Below are 17,050 nucleotides of genomic sequence, written 5' to 3'. Positions count from 1 at the left end.
TTTAAAGCCCACGCCACGACGTTGCTGAGAGATTTAGAAAACACAAGCCCATAACAGCCCCGGCCAGCACAGACGTGACAGCCAGGCACGCACGTATCCTGGCTACGAGCAGAGCATCACGGAAAACAGGGCTACGCTCCTGGCAAGGGCTCCTGCCCCCACGGAGGCACAAATAAAGATCATTAAATGAGAGAGGGGAATTTGCTCCTTCTCCTGCAGCTGCTTCCCCCTCCTGCCTCCCGGGGCCCGCGGCCGCTTTCCGAGCTCATCACTTACCTTCTGCACCAAACGCTGCCCAAACGCAGCAACACCCCGGGAGCAAAACCTCAAAAAGGAGAGGACCAAAGCCAGCGTGTCCCGCTCGGCCAGAGCCACCTGGAAGGGCACGGAGGGAGGGCACCGGAGCCTGGCCAAGGGGATTGTCCCCAGACAGGGCACAAGCTGCGCTGGGGCTGGTGGTGGGGGACACCCCACACTGTCCCCCTACACTGGGAGCACCCATGTCCTGCAGACACATCACCTCCCAAGCAGCGGGGAGGTTGTGCCACCCCGTCACATGAAGGGACCCCGTGTCTCCGCTCCTCTAACCCAGGCAGCTCTGCCATAAATGAAGTGCTGGGGCAGGATGATTAATAATCACAACAGAAAAGCATACGCTGTAATTAGCCACCTTTCAGAAAGCTGATTGATGACGCTGCTCGGGGGCGTGCGGAGGCTCGGGCTGGCACAGGCGCAGCCGCCCCCCGGCCCCGATTTGGCCAGTGGAGCCCGGCAGAACTGGCCCAGACCCTCGTAGCCACCTGAGTGCCAGCCCATCCCCGCAGGCTTTGCCCCAGCAAACGACCTCATTTGTCCGCCTGGTCCAGCGCGCCAGCCCTCGTTAGATTCGGTCGTTCATTAAGCTCAGCTTCTCGGTGGTGCTGGGCTGGCACATAAATCACACTGTGATCGATGCCTCCAGCCGCCAGCGCCGGACCTTTGATGGCAAAGTCTGCTCTTAATCCTTCACCTGAACCACGGGGGATGCCACTGCTTGGTGCCAGGAGCTGTACAAAATGAAGTCAAGGCAGTCCCAGCCCCCTCTCCAAGGCTCCCAGATATAAAGACAGCCATTTCCAGATTTGACCCTTGGAAAGGACCCTGTTCCTGGGGGCTCAGCCCCATGGGGTGCCACCACCCACAGCGGGGGGTGGAGGGGTCCCTGGTGAGCCCAACCTTCCCTCTGGAGAGGGAGCCTGGAGCCCCGGGAAGGGCTGCTGCCAGCCCATGGGCACCGTACCTCGGGAGGGCGATGCATCAAGGGAGATTTAGATTAGATATTAGAAAGAACTACTTTACTGAGAGAGTGGTCAGGCCCTGGAACAGCCTGCCCAGGGAGGTGGTGGAGTCACCATCCCTGGAGGTATTTAAGAAACGTATAGACATGGCTCTTCAGGGCCTGCTCTAGTGCCCAAGGTTATTGGTTTATGGTGAGGTGTTGAGTGTGGGGTTTAGTTGGTGGGTGCGGTGGTTTTGGTGGGCGTTTGGTGTGGTGTGTTTTGTATTTGTTTGGTTTTTTTTTTTTTTTTTTGTAGTTGGGCTCGATGATCTCAGAGGTCCCTTCCAACCACTAAGATTCTGTGATTCTGTGATCATTCTGGAGGCTTTAATTGGACTGGACTCGTGGGCAGGAGGAACAGACTGACAGGCCAGACTGACAGACAGATGTCTGCTCCGAGGACAGGGCGGCAGAGGCAGCCATGGGTGGAAAACAACCCGGTCCCGGCAGGACTGCTCGGCTTTCTGCAGGAAAACAAGCTCGTTGCTCTGCCAGCAAACCTCTGCGGGGGCAGGGGGGCGAGAGGAGCCCCCGATCTGCTGGAAACCCTGCCCGGGGTGGGAATCCCAGGCGAGGGGAGTGAGGAGCAACAGCCTTCCCTCCGCCTTTCAGCTCTGCTCAGCGTCAGGCTGGGGAGGAATGCATTTTTTAAGACCCTGTCTACAGCTGCTGCATTGGAAATTTTATTGCCATCCCAATTACGATCACGGGAGCAGCGAGCAAAGAAAGCAAAATGCCATTACGGGGTGAAATAACGCTTGACATCGCAACCCAGACCAGGCGGGAGTGAGATCAACCCCCCCCAGCTGTAATAAACCCCCAAGAGGAGAAGGGGACAGGGGACTCCTCCCAGCTCTTCCTCAGCCCTACAGAGAGCAAATCCATCGCTGCTGGGATTTTGGAAGGGGCGAACTGGGTCCCAGGGGGGTCCAGCTGCGCCACCCCCGCATCTCCCCCAGGCTGGAGATGGCAGCGAGCGGTGACATTTGGAGCGAGACACGCTGGCGTAGGTCCCCAGCTCCACAGCTTCGGGGCATCAGCTGTGGCTGTGGGACCAGGAGAGCATCTCCTCCCCTATGCACAGCCCCGAGGAGGCTCCCAAAAGGTCAGAAATCCCCACGGCAGGAGGAGAAGGGGATGGCAGGGCTGTATCACCTCACTCTCTGCCCAGCATCTTGATAGCAGGGCAAGGGCAAAGCCTCCAGAGCCCCTCTCCCAGGACAGAGCTGCTGGACTCCCAAATCCCCGTTCGAACCCCAAATTGCTGCTGTTTAAACTGAAGCTGTGCACACACACTTCTTGGTGTGGCCAATGCTGGGGTCCCTGCTGTTTGCCAGCAACCTCGGAGCGAGTACCAGAACCCCTCAGCTTTGCATCACGTCCCCACTTGAGTTACTTCTTCCTCATTTTGGGGTCATGGCAACAGGGAGGAGATTTTCTCAATTATATGGGATAAATCTCCAGCTTGAGTGCTGCAAAAGGAGGGTGGGGACAAGGAGGGAGCTAATGCCACCAAGCAGGGATGGCCATGAGCTAAAAACGAGCTGCATTTCAAGCATCCTGGTGCACAAAACCCACAGGGTGCAAAGGCAGGGATGATGCTGAACCCCCCCTCACCCTGCTCGAGCCCAGGGAGCACTCACTGTTCTGCAGGTCTGGGGCCGCACCGACATCTGGATCTGCTGTGGCATCTGAGACCGGGGATATTTAAACATCAAAGTGTCCGGCACAGCGAGCCTCGGCTCCTCTGGACAAAACAGCACAAGGAGAGGACTGTAAATCACCCTTCCACAGTGTCCAGCACAGAAATCCCAAATAAATGCCCCCAAAGCCTAAGGCCGTGGCACACAGGCACCTCCCAGAGAGGGGAAGCCTCCTTAGTGTCACTCCAGTCGGACGTGTGACCTGACCATTACCTAGTTACATATATATATAAAATTACATAGCACTTTGTACCCCAAAAAGGTCCTCTTACAAACAGGAGAGCGTCCGAGCCCAGCACTGCCGTGGCCAGCTCTGTGGTGGAGCAAGGAGAGACGCAGCAATGCAATCACGTGTGGGGATTTCAGGAGGAGATGGCACCCACGCAGCACATTCCCACAGCCAGATCGCCACGAGTCCTCTCATTTCAGGACATTTGACCCACACTTGGAAGCAGAAATGCTGCTGGATGGACCCCCCACTTCCTGCATCCCTCCCTGGGGGCACTTTGCAGGGTCAAGGGATGTGGCCCCAGCCCCGACGGCTGGTGCAGGGGATGCAGGACACGACAAATGATTTGTTATGGTTTTCCTAAAGCCTTTGGAGCTCTCTCGATCAAGTTTAATTTGCCTCAAAAAAGAAAGATGGAATTTAAATAGGTCCATAGCTCCTTGTGGCGGGGGGAAACCCAGCTCCTCCTGGCTAACAGACCACAAATGGTCCCAGACTCAGGTGTCGTTCAGCTACAACTGGGCAGAGATGTGACATCTCATTAATTTGCCTAAAAAAAGAAAGATGGAATTTAAATAGGTCCACAGCTCCTTGTGGCGGGGGGAAACCCATCTCCTCCTGGCTAACAGACCACAAATGGTCCCGGACTCAGGTCCCGCTCAGCTACAACCGGGCAGAGATGTGACATCTCGGCAGCAGCTCTGATGCTGCTCAGGACCCCGACCCCTCTCTGTCCCCTGCTCCTGCCTGGCCGAGCTGCTCAGGGGTGGCAGCAGCCGCTGGGGAAGCTAATTCCTGCTGCGAGAGGTTTGGGGAGCCTCAGCTGAAGGAGCTGAAGGAGTTTTCTCTTGCAGGGATTTGGTGGAGAACAGCAGAGAAATGAGAAGCCGGCTCTGCAGCAGCATCCGGAGCCAGTGGCACGTCTTGTACCCCTTAGTGCTCCGGGGACATCCCTGGTGACACCAGGGAGCCAAGAGCTGACCCCAGAAGCAGGGGGTGCCCCCTGCTCGGGCAGAGCTGTCCCCTGCAGCCTCCCCACGTGCTCCTGCAAGCCCCGGCTCCCTCCGGGTGCTGCTTTTGGGTGGGAAAAACCCAGCGAACTGACAGCACACAGCACTCCAGAAAAGCTACAATTCCTCCAGGAAAGCTACAATTCCTCCAGGAAAGCATCACTAACAATGGAGAGATCCCCTAAAACCTGCCGGCTCAGGCTCAGCCAGGCAAGGGGTCTGCTTCCCTGCTTCACCCCATCCTCCTCTCGCTCCTGTTTGGCAGTCACTGGCAGGGACACACAGGATTCAATTCCTGCTTCACACAGGGACATGCGCCAACAAAGATGGAATGCTGCTAAAATTCCTCCTGTCAGCAACTGCAGCAAGGAAACCTCCTGCCATGGACATGTCCAGTTCTGGGCACCTCAATACAAGAGAGATCTGGAGGTGCTGGAGCGGGTGCAGAGGAGGGCAACGAAACTAGTGAAGGGCCTAGAAGACAAATCATATGAAGAGCGGCTGAAGGAGCTGGGACTGTTTAGTCTGAGGAAGAGGAGGCTGAGGGGAGACCTCATCACTCTCTACAACTGCTTGAAAGGACACTGTAGAGAGGTTGGTGCTGGGCTCTTCTCACAGGTAATTAACGACAGAACGAGAGGGAATGGCTTCAAGCTCCAACAGGGGAGGTTTAAACTGAACATTAGGAAGGAATTTTTCACAGAAAGAGTGGTCGGGCATTGGAACAGGCTGCCCAGGGAGGGGGGGGAGTCACCATCTCTGGCTGAGTTTAAGAGTTGTTTAGATGCAGTGCTGAGGGACATGGTGTAGGGGAGAACTTTGTAGAGTAGGGGAGATGGTTGGACTCGATGATCCCAAGGGTCTCTTCCAACCTGAATGATTCTATGATTCTATGCTGGGCTTTGCTGGTGGAGCCAGGGGATACCCCAGCCTCTCCAGGCTGGCCAGAGGACGTGGCATCAGGGACAGGGAGTGCTCTGGGGCTGGTGGCAGGACGGGAAAAGCCCAGCGCAGACCCAGGCACGATGGCATCCCCACATGGGCCCTGTAGCGTGCGTGGAGAAGTGACTCAGAGCCAATATTTAAAATAAATGTAAGCGCAACCTAGACCAAGCCCTGCGATGGGGAAACGACCCCAAAACACAGAATCACAGAATCACAGAATCTTGGTGGTTGGAAGGGACCTCTGAGATCATGGAGTCCAACCACACAGCAAAAAACAAAACAAAACAAAAAACAGACCACCACACCCACAACAAACACCACACCACACAACACCCACCAACCAAGACCCATACCAACAGCACCACATACAACACCCCACCACACCCCAATAATCTTGGGCACTAGAGCATGCTCTGAAGAGCCACCTCTACACGTTTCTTCAATACCTCCAGGGATGGTGACTCCACCACCTCCCTGGGCAGGCTGTTCCAGTGCCTGACCACCCTCTCAGTAAAGTCATTCTTCCTAATATCTAAGCTAAACCTCCCCTGCCCCAGCTTCAGACCATTTCCTCTGGTCTGGTCATTATTCCCCTGGGAGAAGAGGCCAACCCCCACCTCTCTGCAACCTCCTTTGAGGGAGTTGTAGAGGGCAATGAGGTCTCCCCTCAGCCTCCTCTTCTCCAAAGTAAACATGCCCAGTTCCCTCAGCCTCTCCTCACAGGACTTGTTCTCTAGACCCCTCACACCTCAGCCTGCCCTCAGCCCCCGTGCTGGGAAAATCTGCAGCATCACCAGCAACTGATGTGGTGCAATTCAGCAGGGATTTTGTCCAGAGAGTCAACCCAACCCAGCGCACGTGCTTCCAGGGGCTGCAGCCTCCACCGTGTCACGAGCGGCCCAGGGAGGTGGTGGAGTCTCCTTCTCCGGGGACATTCAAAACCCTCCTGGACACGTTCCTGGGCGACCTGCTCTGGGTGGTTGGACTAGACGATCTCTGGAGGTCTCTTCCAACCCCATGTGATTCTGTGACTCCGTGAAGCACAAATATCTGTTCCAGTTACGTGGTGCTGGCAGCTGCAGAGCACGTGGGGCTCCTCTAATGCCCAAGCCATGGGATAATTGGGAGGGAAGGGGGTCAGTTTCGCACTGCAGCCATGTGTGCAGGACTTTGCATGCTCCAGCCCCTCCGTGCACGGTGACAGGGGTGACACAGACACGGGGGATGATGCTCGGAGCCATCACCATCCAGGAGTTAAGCACAACCATTGCCAGAGCCGCTCGCCTTGCTGCTCCTCAGGGCTGGGCTCCGGCTGCCGGGGATGGATAAGGCAAAATTTAATACAAATTCCACCAAGCTGGACATGCCCGTGTATTTATTGCAAACTGCTGGAACCAAATTGCAGTAAAGCAAAATCTGCTCAACTCCCTGTGTTTACCGGCCCCTCTCCTGCCCTCCCTCTCCAGCTTTGACTCCAGACCCGCCTGCGAGCTGGGAACATGATGTTTAAGCTCATTTTAGAGAGCACCCAGACTTGGCTTATCAACCCCTGCACCACCATTCCCAGCCCCCGAGCAACGAGGGTCTCAGCTGATGGTCTTGGCATTTATTTTCAGCAGCTCCTGTGTCACTCGGCAACCTCCGTTTCAGGTTACTTCAGGTTTTTTGTCCGCAAATGTATTTTAATCCCTGTGAAATGGGACCCACCAACATGTGGGTGAAGTGGCCTAAAACCTCCTCCGGTCCCATGTGTCACCACCACCAGCAGGACTCCCTGTCTGTCCATGTACTCATACCACCAGAGCACTTGCCACCGTCCAGCCCCTGTGCCTTGTATTTTAAGGCACATGTACTTAAAACTTGTATTTTAACTCTCTCCTAGAGCAATTAAATGGAAGCATCGGAGATGAGTCTTCTCCTCCTGGGCACTACATGGGACCTGTCTCTCCATCGCAGAGGCTCCAGTACAAGTTCTGTGCATGGGAGCCTCTTGAAGAAGGAATTTGGCAGCAAAGCCAAAAGCCAAAGGGGACCCAGATGTCCTGTGAAATCAGCAGAGACACTTGTACCTCCAGAGGACCAGACCGGGATGTCCCAAGCCAAGGGCAGGAGCATCCCTTGGGACACACATTCCAACACTCTTGAGCACGGCAACGAATCTGCAGCTCATCCCAGCCCATGAGGGAGCTGCAGCCCCCAAGAACCCACAAGAGACTTATACCCCAGAAGCCCCTCAACACTCTCACACAGCAACAGGACACCCAACAGTCCATGGTCCGGCCAAGCCCACCTTGCACCTCCCCAGCATCCCAGAGAGCGGAGCACAAGCAGTAAGCCAGACGCTTTTGCTCATTAGTGTAATTAACATCAGACTTTCCAGCCAATCGGGCTTCTGTTTGACCTTTAGTTGTTGAAATATGACCAATAACAATGACGCATTATCATGGAGGGGGTGTCATGGACCATTTCCTTGAAATCCACAGTGAAAACCTCTTAGTGACGTGCCCTCAAAGAGCATCTTTCTGCAAAAGTAAATGGGAAAATTTGGAAAACCACCAGGGAAGGAGGAAAAATCCAGCTCCAGCCATCCATAGCCATCCATAGCAGCGGCCCAGCAAGGACATGGGATGTCCCAGCTTCTGGTGGGCACAGCCAGAAACGACCCCAGGGAGACAAATGGAGAGACGGGGCAGAAGTGTTAAAAAATGAGACAGAGGGGAAAAAAAAGACTTGATTCTTTAGAGTCTTGGGAAAGTTGGAAGTCACCGAGATGGAGGCAGCCTGGCCAGAAAATTGTGGCAGTCGGAGCCCAGCCCAGCCCCGAGTGGACCCTGCACCAGGAACGGCTGTGCCTGTGTCCCCACATGAACTGTAACCCATGGGCCAGCAACAGCCATGACCCCGCCAGAGCTGCAGGGCAAATTCATGAGAAAAAACCCCAACCCGGCAGCTGGGACAGGAGTATGTCCAGTGATAGATGAGCCTGACCCATCAGATCACAACCCCATGGGCCACAAGAAACAACTCGGGCTTGAATTTCCAGAGGTTGCCAGATGTTGGTGTGAGGTTGAGCAAGGCAGAGGAAAGGCAGCGGTGCCGAACCCCAGTGGGACACCCCCTAAGCTGGAAATGGCTTTGCCACAAGGATCTCCCCATCCAGGGGCTGGATGAAGAAAAGTAACCGTGAAGGCAAGAAGAGAAAGCGCTCCCTGAACTGATGATGGAAAGGGTCCAGCCTCCATGGACCAACACGCTGCTGGACGTCGGGCACGGCTGGGAGGGATGTCCAGCATCACCAGCTGCGTTTCTCCAGGAGGGGACCAAAGGCTCCAGCTCCACATCAACCCCTGGGCATGAGGATTAATGAAGGCAGGATTATTTACACACATGCACACCCCTTCCATTTGTCACACTTCGTTAGTACTCCTGCTTATGGAAAAAGGTCACAATTTAGATCTCATTTGTGTCACTTTATCTTCGGTTTGCAATCGCAGGGTCCTGCTCGTTTTCCATCCCCAATTAGCGTTCAATTAGGGGGGCCCTGCTCCACCCCTCCTTGTTGCTGTGATGGAAAGGAGAAGAGACGGAGGTCCTGGCCGTGCGACCTCGTCTGGGTCTCCAGCGAGGAGATGCCCCATAGAAACCTGACCCGAGAGCAGCCTTTTTCCTCTGGCAGCACGAAGGGAACCAGATGGACTTCCCTTCAAATGAGATTTAAATGGAAAAATACAAAATAGCTCACTCTGGCAATATTGAAGAGTTGGTGCCCAGCTGTCCTGAGCACGAGGAAGGTCAGACCGGGTGACCCTCTGGAAAAAGAGGCCAGAAGCACCAAGCACCCTCACGGTTTGCTCCTCTGGCAGCTCTGCCAGGACTGGGTCTGAAACAGCAGCCAGGGCATGGCTCCGGGCACAGGGGAGACCACCTCCCAAAATATAATACCCAAGGGGAAACAAAACCACTCACCTAATTTGAATTATTATAGTGTCCATGAACCAGAGTCACCGCGGAGACTCGGCTGATGGAGTTTGGATGGGATGCTCAGCCAGAGCCACCTTCGTTATCCTGCTCATGATGTGGGACAGTGGTCTGCCAACCTGTGAGGAGCAGTGTGAGGACCTTCTGAAGATGGAAAACACCTTCCTGATCCCACCTGGGTCCTACTCAGTCCAGCCCCCGTCCATCCCCACGGGTGGCATCCCTACTTTGGTTATTTTACAGCTGCCCCACGTCTCCACGTTACAGCCAAAGCTCCTGGTGTCATAGGGCCGGGTGAGCCAGCCCCACAGCGTGCAGCCCAGCGATCCCCTTCTAAGTGATTTCAGCCTGCAAATGCACCTTCTCACTCACCCAGCCCAAAACAGCATCCAAATCGAGCTGGAAAAGTGAGGGGAGCCACAGGGGGATTTTTCTGGAGATGCTGGGGACCGAGGACGAGTCGGAGGTCAGGTGCATCCCCTGCCCCACTGCACGTCCACATTCTCACCCCATCTTCCCTCTTGTGTCTGCCTGCATTTGCTGCATGAAACACCCACGATGTCCCCACGCTCCTGGCTCAGAAGCCCAGGGCAGCAAGAGGGGGAGAGGGACAATATTTGCTTCAAACATACATTCCTTCTATTCCCTTCCTATTAAATATTTTCCCTCCTCCTTTCCAAGAACCTCCTTTATTTCTCCCCATATCCCTCTAGCAACGGTATCTGAGAGAAACAATGAATTTTTAATAGGAGGGGGCGGCAGGAAGAGGGAGACCCTACGGCAAAGAGATGAAACGTTGATCTGTTAAATAACCTCATCATAATGAAACCACATTTTAGGGAGAGGGAACCGCACAAGGGACTGTGCAGCATCGGGGAGCAACCAATGGGTGCGAGCATCAGCTCATGCTCTGGGTCACAGCCCCCCATTTTTGCTTCTCACCCAGGCACAGGATGGATGGGTGCAGGAGCAAGTTGCAGACAGGGTGAATCCTGCCCGGAGAGGCTTTCCAGGCCACGCCACATGCACTTGGCCATGGCTGAGGTGGGTCTGGGCATGCAAGACCCCAAACAGACCACAGCACAGGCGAGGGGACACCCCAGCCTGCCTGCCTTGCAGCACCGAGGGTGCACAGACTCATAGAATGGTTTGGGTTGGAAGGGACCTCAAAGCCCCCCCCCCAGTGCCACCCCCTGCCCTGGGCAGGGACACCTCCCACCACACCAGGTTGCTCCAAGCCCCCTCCAACCTGCCCTTCAACCCCTCCAGGGATGGGGCAGCCACAGCTTCTCTGGCCAACCTGGGCCAGGCTCTCACCACCCTCACACCAAACAAGTTCTTCCCCACATCTCAGCTCCAACCCCCCTCTTTCAGGGTCAAACCCTTCCCCCTCCTCCTAGGGCTCCCCTCCCTCATCCAGAGTCCCTCCCCAGCTTTCCTGGAGCCCCTCGAGGGACTGGAAGGGGCTCCAAGGTCTCCCCGGAGCCTTCTCTTCTCCAGGCTGAACCCCCCCAACTCTCTCAGCCCCCCCTCCCAGCAGAGGGGCTCCAGCCCTCCCAGCATCTCCGGGGCCTCCTCTGGCCCCGCTCCAACAGCTCCATGTCCTTCTGCTGGTGGTGGCCCCAGAGCTGGAGGCAGTACTGGGGGGTGTCTCCCCAGAGCGGAGCAGAGGGGCAGAATCCCCCCCTGGCCCTGCTGGCCACGCTGCTGGGGATGCAGCCCAGGGGTGGGGGGTTCCTGGGCTGCCAGCGCACGTTGCTGGCTCACACTGGGCTTCTTGTCCCTCTGCAGCATCTTGAAGCTGAGCCATTCCCATCACTTGGTCCCCGCGTCCCCCCCAGGCTCTGCAGGGACAGGGCTCACACTCGTGGGGCCGAGGATGCCCATCTCACCTCCCGTGGTGCCCAGCCCTGCCTCCCATCACACTGCTCCACCTAAATATAGTCCCCGGTTCCCTTTTCTTGTAGACACAACCGGTGCTCCGGGTGAAAGTCCTTTCCCATGAACTCACTGTTGCTTAATAAAGCACAAACCCTCAGAGACCTCGATGCTGGGATCTGTCATTTCAATTCTCAGCGACACTTGTTCCTCTCCACTATGGTATGTGGCCGCTGCTATTTTGGCTGGCACATGGGGAGCCGAACAAGCAGCCCTGGCACTCCCAGTCCGAGCTGTTAAGAGCTGGGACGCAGCTTTAAAAGAAACAACCCCATGGGATGGATGGGTCTGCAAAGCGTGGCAAAGCTCATGGTGGCATGAAAATTTCAGGGGGAGGAAGGCAGGAAAGGAAGGAAAGAGCTGGGCTGAGCCAGCAGAGGGAAAGTGCCAGGGCTGCGGCCGGCTTTGACGCTTGGGACCGAGCTCCTTGGCAAGAGGATGCTGCCTCTGCTCCCCAGCCTGGCACCCAGATCCTGGCCACTGGGTGCCCATGTGGATGCCCAGGCACCCTGGCACCAGCCCGGACCCTTCATGGTGAGCTTTGGGTTTACTCATCCATGGGGAAACCATTTCTCCCAGTTTGCCCAAATTATCCGCTCAAGTCCCTGCTGTTTGACCACACTGGGGTGAGTTTTTGCCCGTTTTATATGAAGAAGAGGGAAGGGCAGCCCTGCTTGGGGCCAGGGAGGGCTCTGCTCCCCACTCCACCACCCACACCAGCCCTGGCCCCAGGTCCTGCCTGGCCTCAGCCCCCACCTCTAACACCCCGTGGGCCTGGAGGGACACCATGGGGGTCTGGCTACAGCCCCAAAGCGCTACAGCCCCAAAGCACCACAGCTTAAAGCAAAGGGATGAAAAGGAGGAGAAACCGGCACATGTGGTCACCCAGTGCCACTGCCACCGGCGGAGCGATGCTGCGGTCCAGCCCCCCCTGCTCCCGCATCCCCAGAGCCAACCCTCGTGGAAGCATTTGCTTCATCTTTCAAGGTAAATCCTACATAAACTTCAAAAATAGCCTCCCAGAAAAGTCAACCGATAACGCCTGAAGCCAAATCAATTTCCCTACCAGGGCCGGCGAGCCGGAGCGGCTCTCGGCATCTTTTCCAAATGCTCTCACGGGTTTTATTGCTTTCCTTCATCTCCTTTCAAATCTCTGCTCTGAACATTTCTGCCCTCGCCTGTTCATTTTGGTGTTTTTCCAGGACTCACAAAACGGCCCTTCGGGCTCCAGCGGCACCTCCATCAGCAGCACCAGCCGCCCCCAGCACTGCAGCCCCTGCCCGGGGACAGAAAAGATGCTGTGTGCTGCTCCCTCCACCCTTCTCACACCATTCAACCATCACTTTACAGCTGCAGACACCACCAGGCAGCAGGATTTGGGCCATCTGAGAGAGAGCATCAACCTACAAAGCCAGGCCTGCAGACCACATCCACTTACAGACAGGGAAACTGAGGCACGGGATGCAGCTTGGGGTGTTTTATAGCCACCTGGTGATTCAGCACGGCAGGGGACAAGCTCATGGATGAGCTCGCTCACCCCCCTCCCCGGGTCCCTTAGCTCCAAGACAGAATCACAGAATCACAGAATCTTCTAGGTTGGAAGGGACCTTAAAGATCATCTTGTCCAACCGTCAACCTGACTGACAAAAATAGACACCCGCACAACAAACAAGGAGCATCATCACTAAACCAGACCTCCCAGCACTACATCAACCCGTCTTTTGAACACCTCCAGGGATGGGGCCTCAACCCCCTCCCTGGGCAGCCCATTCCAATGGCTGATGACCCTTTCAGTGAAAACATTTTTCCTAATATCCAGCCTGAACCTCCCCTGGCACAACTTGAGGCCATTTCCTCTCGTCCTGTCGCCTGGGACTTGAGAAAAGAGACCGACCCCCACCTCTCTACACCCTTCTTTCAGGTAGTTGTAGAGAGCAATAAGGCCTCCCCTCAGCCTCCTCTTCTCCAGGCTGAACCCCCCCAGCTCCCTCAGCCTCTCCTCATAAGACTTATTCTCCAGACCCCTCACCAGCTTTGTCGCCCTTCTCTGGACCCGCTCCAGCACCTCTATGTCTTTTTTATGGTAGGGGGCCCAAAACTGGACACAGTACTCAAGGTGAGGCCTCACCAGTGCCAAGAGGTGGAATCCAAGACGTGGGATTTGGTACTCTGAGAGATGCTGCTGGAGATGGGCATCCCACCCGGGCTGCCCACACGGCAGCGAGCCGGCGACACGGGAATTACCACTTCCCACGCCAAACGCACCCGTCCACGTGCTTTACATTCCCGGTGTTATTTCTAGGGCTACGGCAACAGCTCGATCCCATCCCGAGGAGGCGAGTGAAGCAGCGACGTGGCTCGTAGCAGCCGGAGCAGCCCGGCACCTCCGCGACCGCTGGCTCCTTCTGCCTCACCGCAGCTCGGGTTCCCCACTGAGCGAAGAGGGGCCACCCGCTCCCCGGAGGGATGCTCGGGGGTGAGCCGGCAACCAGAAGTTGAAAAAAAAAAAAAAAATCAATTCTAACAACATCAATTGTTAGAGCAGGTCCAGAGAGGTGATTCTGCCACTTTACTCTGCTCTGGTGAGACCTCACCTGGAGTATTGTGTGCAGGTCTGGAGCCCTCAATATAAGAAGGACATGGAGATGGAGAGGATGCAGAGGGTCCAGAGGAGGGCCACAAGGATGATCAGGGGGATGGAGCACCTCTGCTACGAGGACAGGCTGAGGGAGCTGGGGTTGTTCAGCCTGGAGAAGAGGAGGCTCCGGGGAGACCTAATAGCAGCCTTCCAGTACCTGAGGGGGCTACAGGAAGGCTGGGGAGAGCCTGTTTAGAAAGGCCTGCAGTGACAGGACGAGGGGCAATGGCTTCAAGCTGGAGGGGAACAGATTTAGACTGGAGATGAGGAGAGGGGTCTTCACTGTGAGGGTGGTGGAGCACTGGAACAGGTTGCCCAGGGAGGTGGTTGAGGCCCCTTCCCTGGAGATATTCAAGGAGAGGCTCAAGGAGGCCCCGGGCAACCTGGTCTAGTTGGGGGTGTCCCTGCTGACTGCGGGGGGGTGGGACTAGATGGCCTTTGGAGGTCCCTTCCGGCCTGGGCAATTCTATGATTCTATGATTCTATGATAATTTAAAGCCTCTGAACACCGAGCGCAAACGCAGGCGGGGGCTCTCGTCTGTACCATCGGGCTTCAAATTCGATGCTCAATTCGGGCCCATGCCGCCGCTCGGAGGGAAAGCGCAGCGATTTGGTTTGGGCCTCGGAGCGAGGGATGCGTTATCTCCTGATGCAGGATTAACACAGCCAATAAAAGCAGAGATTCCTGAGCTCTAAACACTTTAAAAAAAAAAAAAAAAAAAGGGCAAAAAAAGCCCCCTGGCCCTGCTATCTTCAGCGAGGGATCGGCACAAGGGTGTCCCCTGGGAAGGGCTGAGCCTGGCAGCAGCAGGGGGGGTGCAGGATCTGGCCAGGCCTGGGAGATGCCCCTTGCTCAGCCCCTTCCCACCCTGGGCACCGACGCCAAGGGGCAGCTCCGAAGGGCAGCCCGAGAAAGGTGAAACACAACCCAGCCCCTGTTTCACTGCTCCTCCAGCTCCCTCCTCCCAGCAGAGTGGGATAAAAGCAAAACCTGCTGATTTTCAAACCAAAAAACTCAACTATTCCACGAAGCTGCTTTGCCTCCTGCTTCCCTGCAGTGATGGAAACACATTTGCTCCCTGCCCTCAGGGCGCTCCTCTGGCCGTTTCGCAGAGCATCTTCCCCCAAGCTCAGCTCAGCCAAGGACCAAGGGCTTTGGGAGAGGCTGCAGATGTCCAAGCGGGACTTTTGCAACCTCTGAAAGCCATGAAAAACGTAGGGGGAGATCAGAAGCCACCTCTTCCACCTGCTCTGGCCAAAACTCACCCGGCACCGCCAGTCCTCCGGCAGCGAGAGGCAGCAACTCTGCTCCCTCCCCTCCACCCTAACGAGCGCCACAGAAACGCCAATGATAAATCCATTAGCTCAAATTAAACCGGATCAATCACAGGCTGTCAAACTGGCAGCTCCCCAACACATCTTGAATTATTCTCCCATTTAAGGGACGCGAGCCACATTTCTTGCCGTGCCCCCGGGCGCAGGCAGCAGGGACCTTGCCGCCGGTCTCCATCCTGCAGCGAAAGGGATGATGAAGCAGCAGCGAAGAGCAGAGCCTTGGGGTGCAAAGCCCCAAGCCACCACCTTTACCAAGGGGTTATCGCCCGCCTTTCTGCATTTTTAAGGCCAGCAACAGAATTTGGCCCCCAGTTTTAAAGCCACGCATTAATATTTTGCACCGAGCAGCTGCTCAGCTTGCGGGGAACTGCTGGGAAACTCTGCTTTTTCAGGTTTCTCCCTTTTAATTCCTCGTGATTTGATTGAGGGAGATTTTGTAGGAACTTTCCCCTCTCTGGATGCACCTTTTCTGGTGGTATCTCCCCAGCAGCGGGGCTGGACTTGGATAAACCAGGGTTCCAGGCAGGACACCCCCTTCCCCGCAGGCAGCGCATCCCCAGCCAGGGCAGCACCACCCTGGCAGCCGAGACCAAGCCACCAAACTAAGCAGCAAGTGGGAGCTCTCTGAAAGGCCCAGGCTGGTCCTCACTGGGCCACCAAGTGTCCCCAAACCCTCTGTGTCCCTGGGATCTGTCCTCTCCGGCTGCAGCAGATGTTTTTTGCTCTAAGGAATGGCTCTGGGTGCTGCCAGGCTGCAGATCCACGCACCCATCCGCTCTCCATCTATTTTGCAGGCGCTCTGCCTGCTCCCACTCTCCTCTCCTCTCCCCTCCCGGTTTGCTCTTTTCTCCTTCCCCCAAAAAAGCCTCATCTCAGGGTAAGGCTGGGCACGAATTGAAAGAGCAGCTGCTCTTCTGCCATCGCTCCCTTGCGCGAACGCTGTGGGAATTAGAGCACCTTTTGTCAGGTTTTAGCTCAATCCGCTTTGCAAGTGGATTAAGAAACTGGCACAAAAGTACTCGGGATGTGGAGTAGGAAGAGGCTGCTATTCCAGAAGGAGCCGCGTTTGCTGCGATTGCTGCCTGCTCCATTTCCCCGAGAAACACAACCCCGGGAACATTTGCATTTCAACCATCCCTGGGATTTTTTGACAGGAGAATCCGCCTAGCCCTAAAATCAAGGATGCTGAGAGCAGGGGGCAGGCAGGGCCCTGGGGGTGGCGAGGAGCAAGAACCTGCAGGACTCGGTTGGGGGGGAAAACAGAGTGGTAGAAGATGAAGAAGACCCTTCCTGATGCCTGGTGATGTTCAGACCCGCTGGGGTCTGCCAGGGGAAGGCTGGGAGCAGCAGCCCCAGCCCTGCCGGCGGGGAGACTGCGGGTACCAGACCCTCCGAGCAACCGGGACCGAGCGGCGGAGGATGGATGGAGCCGGGCAGGTTGAGGGCTGGAGCTCCCGGTGCAGCTCCCCGCCTGCTTGAGGCCATTTAAATCCCGGTGCCACGGCGGGGAGAGGGGGGGTGAGGGGGGTGAGAGCCCTGTCTCCCCCCTCCCCTCTCCTCCGAGCCCCCCAGCCGGGGCTGAGTCCCCTCTCCCGGGGAACCAGCGGGGCCTTACAGCCCCGGGTGGTGGGTACCGGGGGGGCAGACCCCGGGGTGATGGAGACAGATGGAGAAGGGTGGCCCCGGGGGTGTCCGCGGCCGCATCCCCCCCGCACCCACGTGTGCGCCCCCGCCGAGCTCTGCGGGGTCCGGTCCGGTCCGGTCCGGCCCGGCTCGGTCCGGTCTGACACGAAACGGCACGACAACGTCTCCCCCCTCCTCCTCCCGGGACCCCGCACTCACCGCTCAGGCTCCGGCTCCCGGGCTGCCCATGGCGCGGCGGCGGCGGCGGCGGCCCCGGTGGCGGCGGCGGCGGCTCCGGAGAGACCCCGGCCCGGCCCCGGCGCGTCCACGGGG

At 56.8% G+C, this 17,050-nt stretch overlaps 1 protein-coding gene across 3 annotated transcripts in view; it reads right to left on the bottom strand.

Annotated features, from left to right (window-relative positions):
* Positions 1–17,050, bottom strand: part of LINGO3 (leucine rich repeat and Ig domain containing 3) — a 30,790-nt gene that overhangs the window by 11,890 nt on the left and 1,850 nt on the right. Inside the window, exons 1-2 of one of the 3 annotated variants that reach the window (XM_014957979.1) lie at positions 16,937–17,050; positions 2,962–3,065 (exon numbers count right to left, since the gene is read on the bottom strand). The exons of 1 other annotated variant lie outside the window; for it this stretch is intronic. The gene's annotated coding sequence lies outside the window, so the exon portion shown is untranslated. The remainder of the gene's footprint in view (positions 1–2,961; positions 3,066–16,936) is intronic. One more of the 3 variants, XM_014957978.1, reaches the window with a different exon arrangement.

This window comes from Calidris pugnax, unplaced genomic scaffold (assembly GCF_001431845.1).
Source record: "Calidris pugnax isolate Ruff unplaced genomic scaffold, ASM143184v1 scaffold255, whole genome shotgun sequence".
Taxonomy (NCBI): Eukaryota; Metazoa; Chordata; class Aves; order Charadriiformes; family Scolopacidae; genus Calidris; species Calidris pugnax.
Note: the sequence above shows the minus strand (reverse complement) of the source record. Positions and strands in the feature narration are given on the sequence as shown.